Raw genomic sequence first — 12,196 nt, forward strand, 5'->3', positions numbered from 1 at the left:
ATACCAACAGGATAGCTTCTCAAGGCTATAGCCCAGCAAAGCAATCGACAATGAAGATCTCAAACCCTTCCAGGCACACGGGGCTCTTAGCTTGCTGTGGCTCCCTCTTACCCATGAGACAATTCACGGAGAAGAAAACTTTATATATATATTTTTTTAATATATATTTATTTTAAAATTTTATTTTAAACTTTAAAAATATATATCAGTCTCAGTAAGAAAGTAAGTCTCAGTAAGAAAATAAGAGATAATGTCTATGAAAGAAGAACACAATGCTATGGTAAAAAAAGGAACATTTAGTGAACCCCTAAAAAAGAAGCTTTTTAAAATTCAAAATTGAAAGAACAAATCAAAACAAAACTCAACACCAAGTTTGGAAAATAAAATTGAAGAAAAATCCCAGAAAACAGAGCAAAGACAAAGCAATGGAAACAGAAGAGAAAAGTAGAGAAAGTTCTAGGAAACGTAACATACAAATAATAGGAATTACAAAAAGAGAAAACAAAATATGAAGAAGAAATCTTCTAAGAAATAAATCAAGAAAATTCCTCAGAATTAACGAATATGAATATCTAAACTAAAAGGACTGAGCGCTTAGCATGAAGGATGAAAACAGACACACATTGACATATCATTTTAAAAATTCATAATAGTCAAGGCAAAGAGGTTATCTTATAAGCTTCTGAGGAGGAAAGTACATATCATAAAGAGAATTGAGAGTCAGAATAGATTTAGACTTCTCAACAGCCACCGTGAAAGAGTGAGGACTACGAAACAAGTGCCATAAAAATTCTAAAAGAAATGTTTTCGAGCTAGAATTCGAATGTAGCCAAACCACAAATTAACTGTAAGGGCAGAGTGAAAACATTTCATATCTGCATTATCTCCAAACCTAGTCATCCATTCCCAGGCTATTCCTGAAGGATATACTCCATTAAAGCGAGGGAGTTACTAAGAAAGGGGAAAATATGAGATTCAGAAAGCAAAGTAAAAAGAATTCCTAAAGAGATAATAAAGGGAGACCCTGAGCTGACAGCTGTACAAAATGTCTCAGGAACAATCAATAAACTAGAGTACTGATTAATAAAGGAAGTAATAAATGCCTTGGCTTTGTTGACCTCTAATTAAAAAGGCTATTTTTCAGTTATGGCAGCTAACTACTGAGGCATTTAAAAACTACTCCAAAGCAGAGCAATTTGAAATAACAAGCATTGGTTATTTCTCAAGAGTCCACCCATTGACCAGGTGCTTCTGGAATCTGGCCAGGGCTCAGCTGAACATGACTGGACTGCTCATGGTTGTACCTAGCAAACAGGTCAGCTAGAAGTTGGCTTCATCTAGGATGGATGGGTCCATTGGAGTCTCTTTCTGTGTGTCCCTCCCACACCTCCAACTACCTGGTCCAGGTCCGGCAGGGTTCCAGGTGAGGGCGGGTGCCCACAACACTTCTTGAGGCCAAGAACTTCTCCTGTACCCTATTGTACTATTCACCAAAGCAAGGCACAAGACCAGCCCAGATTTGGAGGCTGGGAAGTAGATTCTGCCTCTTCATGGGAATTGCTGCACAGTCCTATCACAAAAAGCGTAGCTTCGAGGAGGCCAGTGACCAGGGCCATTAGTACAATCAACCTATGAAGAATGTGTTGAAAGATTCTTGTGCTCAAGGGCACCTCTCCTGTTTATGCATAAGATACACACCCCGTTTTGACTGTGTTGGCAATAGCATTCTTTTAAAAAGCCATAAACAACTTCATAATTGCTATTCATTGGAAAAGGAAGGAGCAGGATCCTATGTAAATGTAGTTTGGAAGAGGCCTAGTAGAAAGAGCATGAGCTCGAGAATTAGACAAATCTGAGTTTCAATACTGACTCTACCACTGTGGAACCCTGCTCACATAGCTTAAATGCTTTTACTCTTAGCTTCTTCATCTGTTAAAAAAAAGACCACAAAACCTTCACAGGGTTGCTGAGGGTTGAAGAGATAATCAGTACATGGCAGTGCCTGGCATATATCAGGTCCTTAAAAATATCAGTTCTTATCCGAATATTAATTTGTCTCTGACAGACACACTCTAGCTACTTAATCTCTTTCTTCATCACCCTCTCCAGTTTTCCAAACTCTAACCAGTTTTTTTATTTAATTTTTAATTGGAGGATGATTACAATATTTTGATGGTTTCTGCCATACATCAACATGAATCAGCCAGCTTTTAAATGTGAGTGACTATTAACTGAGGGTATCTGGACCCAGAATATTTCAGAATCCAAGGCTCTCCTTTAAAGCAAGACTGAAAAGCAAGCAGTCCAGGAAACAAAGCAAGCTGTCCTTTGATGAAATCTTGGCTATTCAAGCTTTGGTTGCAAATTACCCAGAGCTGGAGCCCCAACCATGGCTTTGATCCTGACGTCCAGGAAGTAGTCTCACCCAACCCCACCTGAACGGAGATCTTTCTTCCCCTCAGAGTACCTTGAAGCAGGTCTTACTCTGCCATTTTCTTCGTTTGTCTGTGGGCCTCTCTTTCATGAGATAAGTGAGTCTCTTGAGGGCAGGCTTTGGTTTTGTATCTCCAACACACACAGAAGGCCCAGCTTCATAACAGCCTCAAAAGTTACCATCTGCTGTTCACTTATGGGTACCTGGGTTTGCACATCTGTTAGTCTTCCCTGGGTTTCCCCGGTGGTTCAGCAGTAAAGAAGCCACCTGCAATGGGGCTTCCCAGGTGGCTCAGTGTTAAACAATCCACCTGTGATGCAGGAGACGTGGGCTAGATCCCTGAGTTGGAAAGATCCCCTGGAGAAGGAAATGGCAACTCACTCCAGTATTATTGCCTGGGAAATCCCCTGGACAGAGGAGCCTACAGGAGCATGGAAACTACAGTCCATGGGGTCGCAAAGAGTCAGACACGACTTAGCGACTGACCATGCGCTCATGAGTCTTCCCTACTACCCATGAAGGGGACTTCTTACCCCATTTGAACAAGTGAGACACTGGTAGGTACTGAGAAGTTAATGATGGCCCCCAGCTACACAAGTAGGAAGTGGTGGGGCCTGAAATGGAGCCCGACTCCATCCAAAGTCTCTGACTTAACCTACTTTATTGCCTGTTGGCAGACTTTCGGTAAACTGAACTTGGCAAAGTTAAGAGATGGTCTCCAAGTCTCACAAACCAGGTCAGCACGCCCTCACTCTCTCTGCCTGGTGGGGCCAAAGGAGGGGTTTGGAAACCACAGGAAGGGTTTGGGGATGAGTAAGTGAAGATACATTTATCATTTTGGCCATAGTGGTAATGGAATTAATTTAGGACACCATAAACAATCTCTTTATTGAAAAGTGAAGGAGTCAGTCTCGTGTAAAGGTGATTTCTGCCATGGTGCCGGGGAAAGGGGTCAGGGGAGCGGGCGGGCTGGCTGAGCCATCCTGCTTGCGCCGTTACTGGCAGCCCAGCCTCCAGCCTCACCCTCTGCCTGTGTTGACACCTGGCCTTCATCACCAGCAGTTTGCCCATCACGGCTCCCCATCACCCGCCTCCTCAGTCCCGCCCCCTCAGGTTTCCAGACTGCTTGCTTCATAATGTGATGACAACTGTTTTCCAGGAGGCTAGTCCAAACCACTTCCTTCTTCCTAAGTCCTTGAAGAGGAGTGGCAAAAATCTCAAGAAAGGCAGCTGAAGTTTAGTTAGAAAGTGATGGTCTTTAAAATGAAACAGGGAATTTCCTGGTGGTAACTTCCCAGGTGGCACTAGTGGTAAAGAACCCACCTGTCAATGCAGGTAGACGTAAGAGAGGTGGGTTCAGTCCCTGGGTCGGGAAGGTCCCCTGGGGGAGGGCATGCCAACCCACTCCAGTATTCTTGCCTGGAGAATCCCATGGACAGAGAAGCCTGGCGGGCTACAGTCTATAGGGCCGCATGGAGTTGGACACAACTGAAGTGACTCAGCACGCACACCAGTGGTTAGGATTCCACGATTTCACTGCAGAGGATGTGGGTTCCAGTCTCTGGTTGGGAAACTAAGATCCTGCAAGCTGTACAGTGCTGCTAAAATAAAATAGAACTGAGTTCAAATCCACCCCCTGCCACTTACTCCCTTTACGACCTTCACAAGTCATTGAACGGCTCTGTGCCTCATTGCCCCATCTGTAACTTGGGAATAGTAATTACCACCAGAAAAACTGCAGGGGGATTAAATAAGATAATGCGTGTAAAATGCATGGGATATTGTAGTCGAACACGCATGTCCTCTTTCTTGACATCTCCCATGTTTTTATTGTGTGAGTCCACAGTAGGGACCCAGATAGAACGTGAACCAGGATGCAGGGGAAGTCAGAGGTATTCCAGAATTTTCCAGCCCCTCCCAAACCCTTCTAAGAACTGGGGTTCTAAGAACCTCCCACCCTGAGATGCCCAAATAGCCATCGGAAAAGAAAAGAGGTTCCCCTCCTGTTTTTTAGGGAAGGGTGGAATTGTCAAAGCATATTATTGACAAAATCTTACTGCACAGAGGCCCTGCCAGAGCCAAGCTTCAGGGTGGCTCCTACCTGGGGAGAGAGAGGAGACAGGTTGAAATTCCAGGGACCAAGCTCCAGAGATCTCAGGCCCACACCTTGGGAAGTCTTCCATGCAGAAGTAGAGAGACAGGTTTTCATCTCTAAAGGCTTAAGGGCAATTCCAACACAGGCAAGGTTACTGGAGTTCAGGAAGAGCTGCACTTTTAATTTTCTCCTCCTCCCAAGTTTCTTTAAATCTCATTAAGAAATGAATAAAGAATGTCAGGAAAAGCAGTCAGAAGGATAAAAATAGAATTAGAAGAAGACAAAGAAGAGCAAGACTTGAACAAATGTTCTGAACAAAGAGAACGTTAGTACCTATTTATTAAGGACCGTTGGCATTTAGCAGTCACAGAAATCAGAATAGGTGTGTGGGTATGTGTGTGTGTGCATGCTCAGTCATGTCCAAGTCTTTGTGACCCCCTGGACTGTAGCCCACCAGGTTCCTCTGTCCATGGGATTTCCCAGGCAAGAATACTGGAATGGGCTGCCATTTCCTGCTCCAGGGGATCTTCCTGACCCATGGATTGAACTCGAGTCTCCTGCCTTGGCAGGCAGATTCTTCAGTGTCTGAGTTACCTGGGAAGTCCAAGAATAGGTGTAATTGGCCCCCAAAAGTCTCAAGGACAGCATCTCTCCCCTCATTCTCGGTGAGGTTTGCCGGCTGCACTCCCAGGACAGATCAAATTGGCCACACTTGGCTGCTCTTGTCTTGAGCCCCCAAAGCCACATTCACCGGGCTCTGGGGTCCGGCACCTTCAGAAGGTCTGGACAGGTCACAGAGTCATTGGCGATGTGGGGCTCTGTCTTAGGACAACACCAGGCTGAGACTTCTCTCAGCAGGCAGACTTTCTGACCCCCTGTTTTACACCTCTTTCCTCTTTGGCAAAATTTAGAGATTCATGGAAAAGCCAGAAAAATCCTGGGTGTTCATCTGGCAAACCAAGGATGAGATCAAAGTGAATTCTCCCACCTAGTTTCAGTCTTCTCAGAAACTATTTTCCCTGTTAAGTTCAACCTCCTTGACGGCCTTTTCTGACCTGTTGATCATCCGCCCCCTAGTGGACACTTCCAAACATCCCTGTGATCCACGTGGAAATTGAGTCCAGCCACCTGGTCTTAGCAAACATCCTCTTCCAACAACTCAAGAGAAGACTCTACACATGGACATCACCAGATGATCAATACCGATATCAGATTGATTCGATTTTTTGCAGCCAAAGATGGAGAAGCTCTATACAGTCATCAAAAACAAGACTGGGAGCTGACTGTGGCTCAGATCATGGACCCCTTATTATAAAATTCATACTTAAATTGAAGAAAGTAGAGAAAATCACTAGACCATTCAGGTATGACCTAAATCAACTCCCTTACAGTTATACAGTGGAAGTGAGAAATAGATTCAAGGGATTAGATCTGATAGAGTGCCTGAAGAACTATGGACAGAGGTTCATGACATTGTACAGGAGGCAGTGATCAAGACCAACCCCAAGAAAAAGAAAGGCAAAATGGCTAAATGGTTGTCTGACGAGGCCTTACAAATAGCCGAGAAAAGAAGAGAAGCAAAAGGCAAAGGAGAAGAGGAAAGACATACCCATTTGAATGCAGAGTTCCAAAGAATATCAAGGAGAAATAAGAAAGCATTCCTCAGTGATTAGTACAAAGAAATAGAGGAAAACAATAGAATGGGAAGGACTAGAGATCTTTTCAAGAAAATTAGAGATACCAAGGAACATTTCATGCAAAGATGGGCACAAAAAGGACAGAAATGGTATGGACCTAACAGAAGCAGAAGATATTAAGAAGAGGTGGCAAGAATACACAGAAGAACTATACAAAAAAGATCTTCATGACCCAGATAACCACGATGGTGTGATCACTCATCTAGAGCCAGACATTCCGAAATGCAAAGTCAAATGGGCCTTAGGAAGCATCAGTACAAAGCTAGTGGAGGTGATGGAATTCCAGTTGAGCTATTTCAAATCCCGAAAGATGATGCTGTGAAAGTGCTTCACTCAATATGCCAGCAAATTTGGAAAACTCAGCAGTGGCCACAGGACTGGAAAAGGTCAGTTTTCATTCCAATCCCTTAAGAAAGGCAATGCCAAAGAATGTTCAAACTACTGCACAATTGCACTCATCTCATATGCTACTAAAGTAATGCTCAAAATTCTCCAAGCCAGACTTCAACAGTATGTGAACCATGAACTTCCCAATGTTCAAGCTGGTTTTAGAAAAGGCAGAGGAACCAGAGATCAAATTGCCAACATCCGCTGGATCATCGAAAAAGCAAAAGAGTTCCAGAAAAACATCTATTTCTGCTTTATTGACTATGCCAAAGAATTTGTGTGGATCACAACAAACTGTGGAATATTCTTAGGAATACCAGACCACCTGACCTGCTGCCTGAGAAATCTGTATGCAGGTCAAGCGGCAACAGTTAGAATTGGACATGGAACAACAGACTGGTTCCAAATTGGGAAAAGAGTACATCAAGGCTGTATATTGTCACCCTGATTATTTAATATGCAGAGTACATCATGAGAAATGCTGGGCTAGATGAAGCACAAACTGGAATCAAGATTGCCAAGAGAAATATCAATAACCTCAGATACACAGATGACATTACCCTTATGGCAGAAAGTGAAGAAGAACTAAAGAGCCTCTTGATGAAAGTGAAAGAGAAGAGTGAAAATGTTGGCTTAAAACTCAACATTCAGAAAACCAAGATCATGGCATCTGGTCCCATCACTTCTTGGCAAATTGACGCGAAAACAGTGGAAACAGTGGCAGACTTTATTTTTTGGGGCTCCAAAATCACTGCAGATGGTGACTGCAGCCATAAAATTAAAAGACGCTTGCTCCTTGGAAGAAAGCTGTGACCAACTTAAACAGCATATCAAAAAGCAGAGACATTATTTTACCAACACAGGTCCGTCTAGCATGTGAGAGTTGGCCTATTAAAAACCTGAGTGCCAAAGAATTGGTGCTTTTGAACTGTGATGTTAGAGAAGACTCTTGAGAGTCCCTTGGACTGCAAGGAGATCCAACCAGTCCATCCTAAAGGAGATCAGTCCTGACTGTTCACTGGAAGGACTGATGCTGAAGCTGAAACTCCAATACTTTGGCCACCTGATGGGAAGAACTGACTCATTGGAAAAGACCCTGATGCTGGGAAAGTTTGAAGGTGGGAGGAGAAGGGGACGACAGAGGATGAGATGGTTGGATGGCATCACTAAATCAATGGACATGAATTTGCATGAGCTCCGGGGTTGGTGATGGACAGGGATGCCTGACGTGCTGTAGTCCATGGGGTCACAAAGAGTCAGACACAACTGAGCGACTGAACTGAACTGAACTGAACCTGGCAAAGAACACACCTGCCAATGCGGGAGACTTAAGAGAGGTGGGTTCTCTCCCTAGGTTGGGAAGATCCCTTGGAAAGGGAAATGGCAACTCACTCCACTATCTTTGCCTGGAAAATACCATGGACAGAGGAGCCTGGCAGGCTACAGTCCATGGTGTCGCAAAGAGTCGGACACAACTGGAGTGACTTAGCACTAGCACCTGACTTCAGTCCTTGAACCCTCATAGTAAAACCAGAAAGAAGAAGATGAAGGTGGGAGTCTGTGCATTAAGGCTGTGTGGAGTGGAAACAAAACTGGGTTGCCTGGGTGATGGGACCAAGGGTCAGAGTACAGCTGATGGGCCACATTTTCTTTAAAATCATGCCCTTGTGTTTTGAAAAGGATTCAAAGATGCTTAAAGGAGAAGGAAATATTAATTAATTGCCGTTTAGTCATAATACTGAATACTTCCTCCTATGTACTGGGCGTGTGCTGTGTGCTGGGCTTCACATCTTTGTGGTACACAGACAGCTGTGGCAGAGGGCCTGCCGCTATGACAGAGGGCTGTACTGGAGGGTATCTATCTACAAAGGCTGGCACTGGCACAGTGTTTATCATCCACCTGACACACTATTTAAAACATGTGGTATGATGGATGCAACTTAAGTATACATCAACAGATGACAAGATAAAGAAGATGTGGTGTACATGAGTGTGTGCACACATGCACAAGCACGTGTGTGAATATTACTCAACCGTAAAAATGAATGAAATTTTACCATTTGCAACAACATGGAGGGTATTATGCTTAATGAAGTAAGTCAGGCAGAGAAAAACACTGTATACTTTCGTGGTACGTGGACTCTCAAAAATAAAATAAATGATCGAATATAACAAAACAGAAACAGACCCACAGATACAGAGAACAAGCTCATGGTTATCAGTGGGAGGAAGGGTTGGAGGAGGGGCAAAACAGGGGAGGCACAATTTACTAGGTATAAAATAAATAAGACACAAATATATAATGTGCAGCCCAAGGAATATAACTGATATTTTATAGCAACTTTAAATGAAGCAAAGCCTATAAAAATATCAAATCACTTTGTTGTACACCTAAACCTAATTAACACTGTAAATCAACAATGTTTCAATTTGAAATTTTAATTTAGTTAAAAAAAATTGTGTGCTTATGTGTTAATTCAAGTTATTTAACCTCTCTGGGGCTAAGTAGGTCTTAGAACATAGCCTACAGAGTTATCACAACTACACAAATTAACATCTTGAAGGTCTCAGAATAGTGTCTGGCCCAGAGCACAAATGTGTGCTAAAATAAGAAAACTGAAGTAAGACTCACACAGCCATGTGAGGACTAGTCCTTTATTATTCTGCAGGTGGGGAAACGAAGGCATGGAGCATGGTTGCTCAATTAGTAAGTGGCAGAGCCAGGATGCCAACATGAGCAGCCAGGAGCCAGCTCCTATTTCCCTTCAGTTTAGTTCAGTTACTCAGTTGTGTCTGACTCTTTGTGACCTCATGGACTGCAGCACACCAGGCCTCCCTGTCCATCACCAACTCCTGGAGTTCACTCAAACTCATGTCCATTGAGTCGGTGATGCCATTCAACCATCTCATCCTCTGCTGTCCCCTTCTCCTCCCACCTTCAATCTTTCCCAGCATTAGGGTCCTTTCCAATGAGTCAGTTCTTCACATCAGGTGGCCAAAGTATTGGAGTTTCAGCTTCAGCACCAGTCCTTCCAATGAATATTCAGGACTGATCTCCTTTAGGATGGACTGGTTGGATCTCCTTGCAGTCCAAGGGACTCTCAAGAATCTTCTCCAACACCACGGTTCAAAAGCATCAATTCTTTGGTGGTCAGCTTTCTTTATAGTCCAACTCTCACAACCATACATGACTACTAAAAAGAACCATAGCTTTGACTAGACAGACCTTTGTTGATAAAGTAATGTCTCTGCTTTTTCATATGCTATCTAGGTTGGTCATAACTTTTCTTCCAAGGAGCAAGTGTCTTTTAATTTCAAGGCTGCAGTCACCATCTGCAGTGATTTTGGAGCCCCAAAAAATAAAGTCTGCCACCGTTTCCACTGTTTCCCCATCTATTTGTCATGAAGTGATGGGACCAGATGTCATGATCTTAGTTTTCTGAATGTTGAGTTTTAAGCCAACTTTTTTACTCTCCTCTTTCACTTGTATCAAGAGGCTCTTTAGTTCTTCGCTTTCTGCCATAAGGGTGGTGTCATCTGCATATCTGAAGTCACTGATATTTCTCCCAGCAATCTTGATTCCAGCTTGTGTTTCATCCAGTCCATAATTTCTCATGATGTACTCTGCATGTAAGTTAAATAAGCAGGGTTACAATATACAGCCTTGATGTACTCTTTTCCCAATTTGGAACCAGTCTGTTGTTCCATGTCCAGTTCTAACTGTTGCTTCTTGACCTGCATGCAGATTTTCTCAGGAGGCAGGTCTGGTGGTCTGGAATTCCCATCTTTTTAAGAATTTTCCACAGTTTGTTGTGATCCACACAGTCAAAGACTTTGGCATAGTCAATAAAGCCAAAGTAGATGTTTGTTCTGGAACTCTCTTGCTTTTTCAGAGATCCAATGGATGTTGGCAATTTCCCTTAATTCCCTATTTCCCTATTCCCTATTTCTCTTAACTCCTACATATACTGCCTGAACCATCTTTTTAAAAAACTTTTTATTTTATATTGGAGTATAGCTGATGAACAGTGTTGTGATAGTTTCAGGTGAATAGTAAAGGGACTCAGCCATACATATACTTGTGTCCATTCTTCCCTAAACTCTCCTCCCATCCAGGCTGCCACAAAACATTGAGCAGAATTCCTCGTGTTATACAGTAGGACCTTATTGGTTATCTATTTTAAATATAGCAGAGTGAACCTACCCATCTTTTTAGTAGGAATGATTCTCATTACAGCTCTTAAGGATGCTGGCTTCAGCATTGACCAGCTAGTAAATGAATTTCAGAATCATCTGGGACTCAAACAGTCTATGCCTATTCAGTTCAGTTCAGTTCAGTCGCTCAGTCGTGTCCGACTCTCCGCGACCCCATGAATCACAGCACGCCAGGCCTCCCTGTCCATCACCAACTCCCGGAGTACACTCAAACTCATGTCCACAGAGTCGGTGATGCCATCCAGCCATCTCATTCTCCGTCGTCCCCTTCTCCTCCCGCCCCCAACCTTTCCCAGCATCAGAGTCTTTTCCAGTGAGTCAGCTCGTCTCATGAGGTGGCCAAAGTATTGGAGTTTCAGCTTTAGCATCAGTCCCTCCAATGAACATCCAGGATTGATCTCCTCTAGAATGGACTGGTTGGATCTCCTTGCAGTATAAGGGACTCTCAAGAGTCTTCTCCAACACCACAGTTCAAAAGCATCGATTCTTCGGCGATCAGCTTTCTTCACAGTCCAACTCTCACATCCATACATGACCACGGGAAAAACCATTGCCTTGACTAGACGGACCTTGGTCGGCAAAGTAATGTCTCTGCTTTTTAATATACTATCAAGGTTGGTCATAACTTTCCTTCCAAGGAGCAAGCGTCTTTTAATTTCATGGCTGCAATCAGCATCTGCAGTGATTTTGGAGCCCAAAAAAACAAAGTCTGACACTGTTTCCACTGTTTTTCCATCTATTTCCCATGAAGTGATGGGACCAGATGCCATGATCTTTGTTTTCTGAATGTTGAGCTTCAAGCCAACCTTTTCACTCTCCTCTTTCACTTTCATCAAGAGGCTTTTGAGTTCCTCTTCACTTTCTGCCATAAGGGTAGTGTCATCTGCATATCTGAGGTTATTGATATTTCTCCCAGCAATCTTGATTCCAGCTTGTGCTTCTTCCAGCCCAGCGTTCCTCATGATGTACTCTGCATATAAGTTAAATAAGCAAGGTGATGCAGCACATATTACTTGTCAATTGGTGTTTGAGGAAAAAGTCAATCCCATACCAAATCGTGGCTCCTGATTTTGGTTTGGAATTATTTTTTTGACTAAATGAATTTGCTAAAAGAATCTAGAGCTCGTCAAAGAAGGGACTGGCTTATTTGGTGTTTTGTTTCTAAGAGTTACCATTAAAAACATAAAATTTGGTCCACCCTCAGTGGTCCAGTGGTTAAGAATCTACCTTCCAATGTAGGAGGTGAAAGTTTGGTCTCCAACTGGGGAAGAAGATCCCACGTGCCATGGGGATGCAACCCCCCCAAAAAAGTTTTTTAAAAATGCAAAATTAATAGTCTACTCCATTACTATGGAAAGGTAAATAGAC

The sequence above is a fragment of the Moschus berezovskii genome, chromosome 14, assembly GCF_049115385.1.
Source record: "Moschus berezovskii isolate FMDL1 chromosome 14, NW_MosBer_1.0, whole genome shotgun sequence".
In the NCBI taxonomy this organism is placed as follows: domain Eukaryota; kingdom Metazoa; phylum Chordata; class Mammalia; order Artiodactyla; family Moschidae; genus Moschus; species Moschus berezovskii.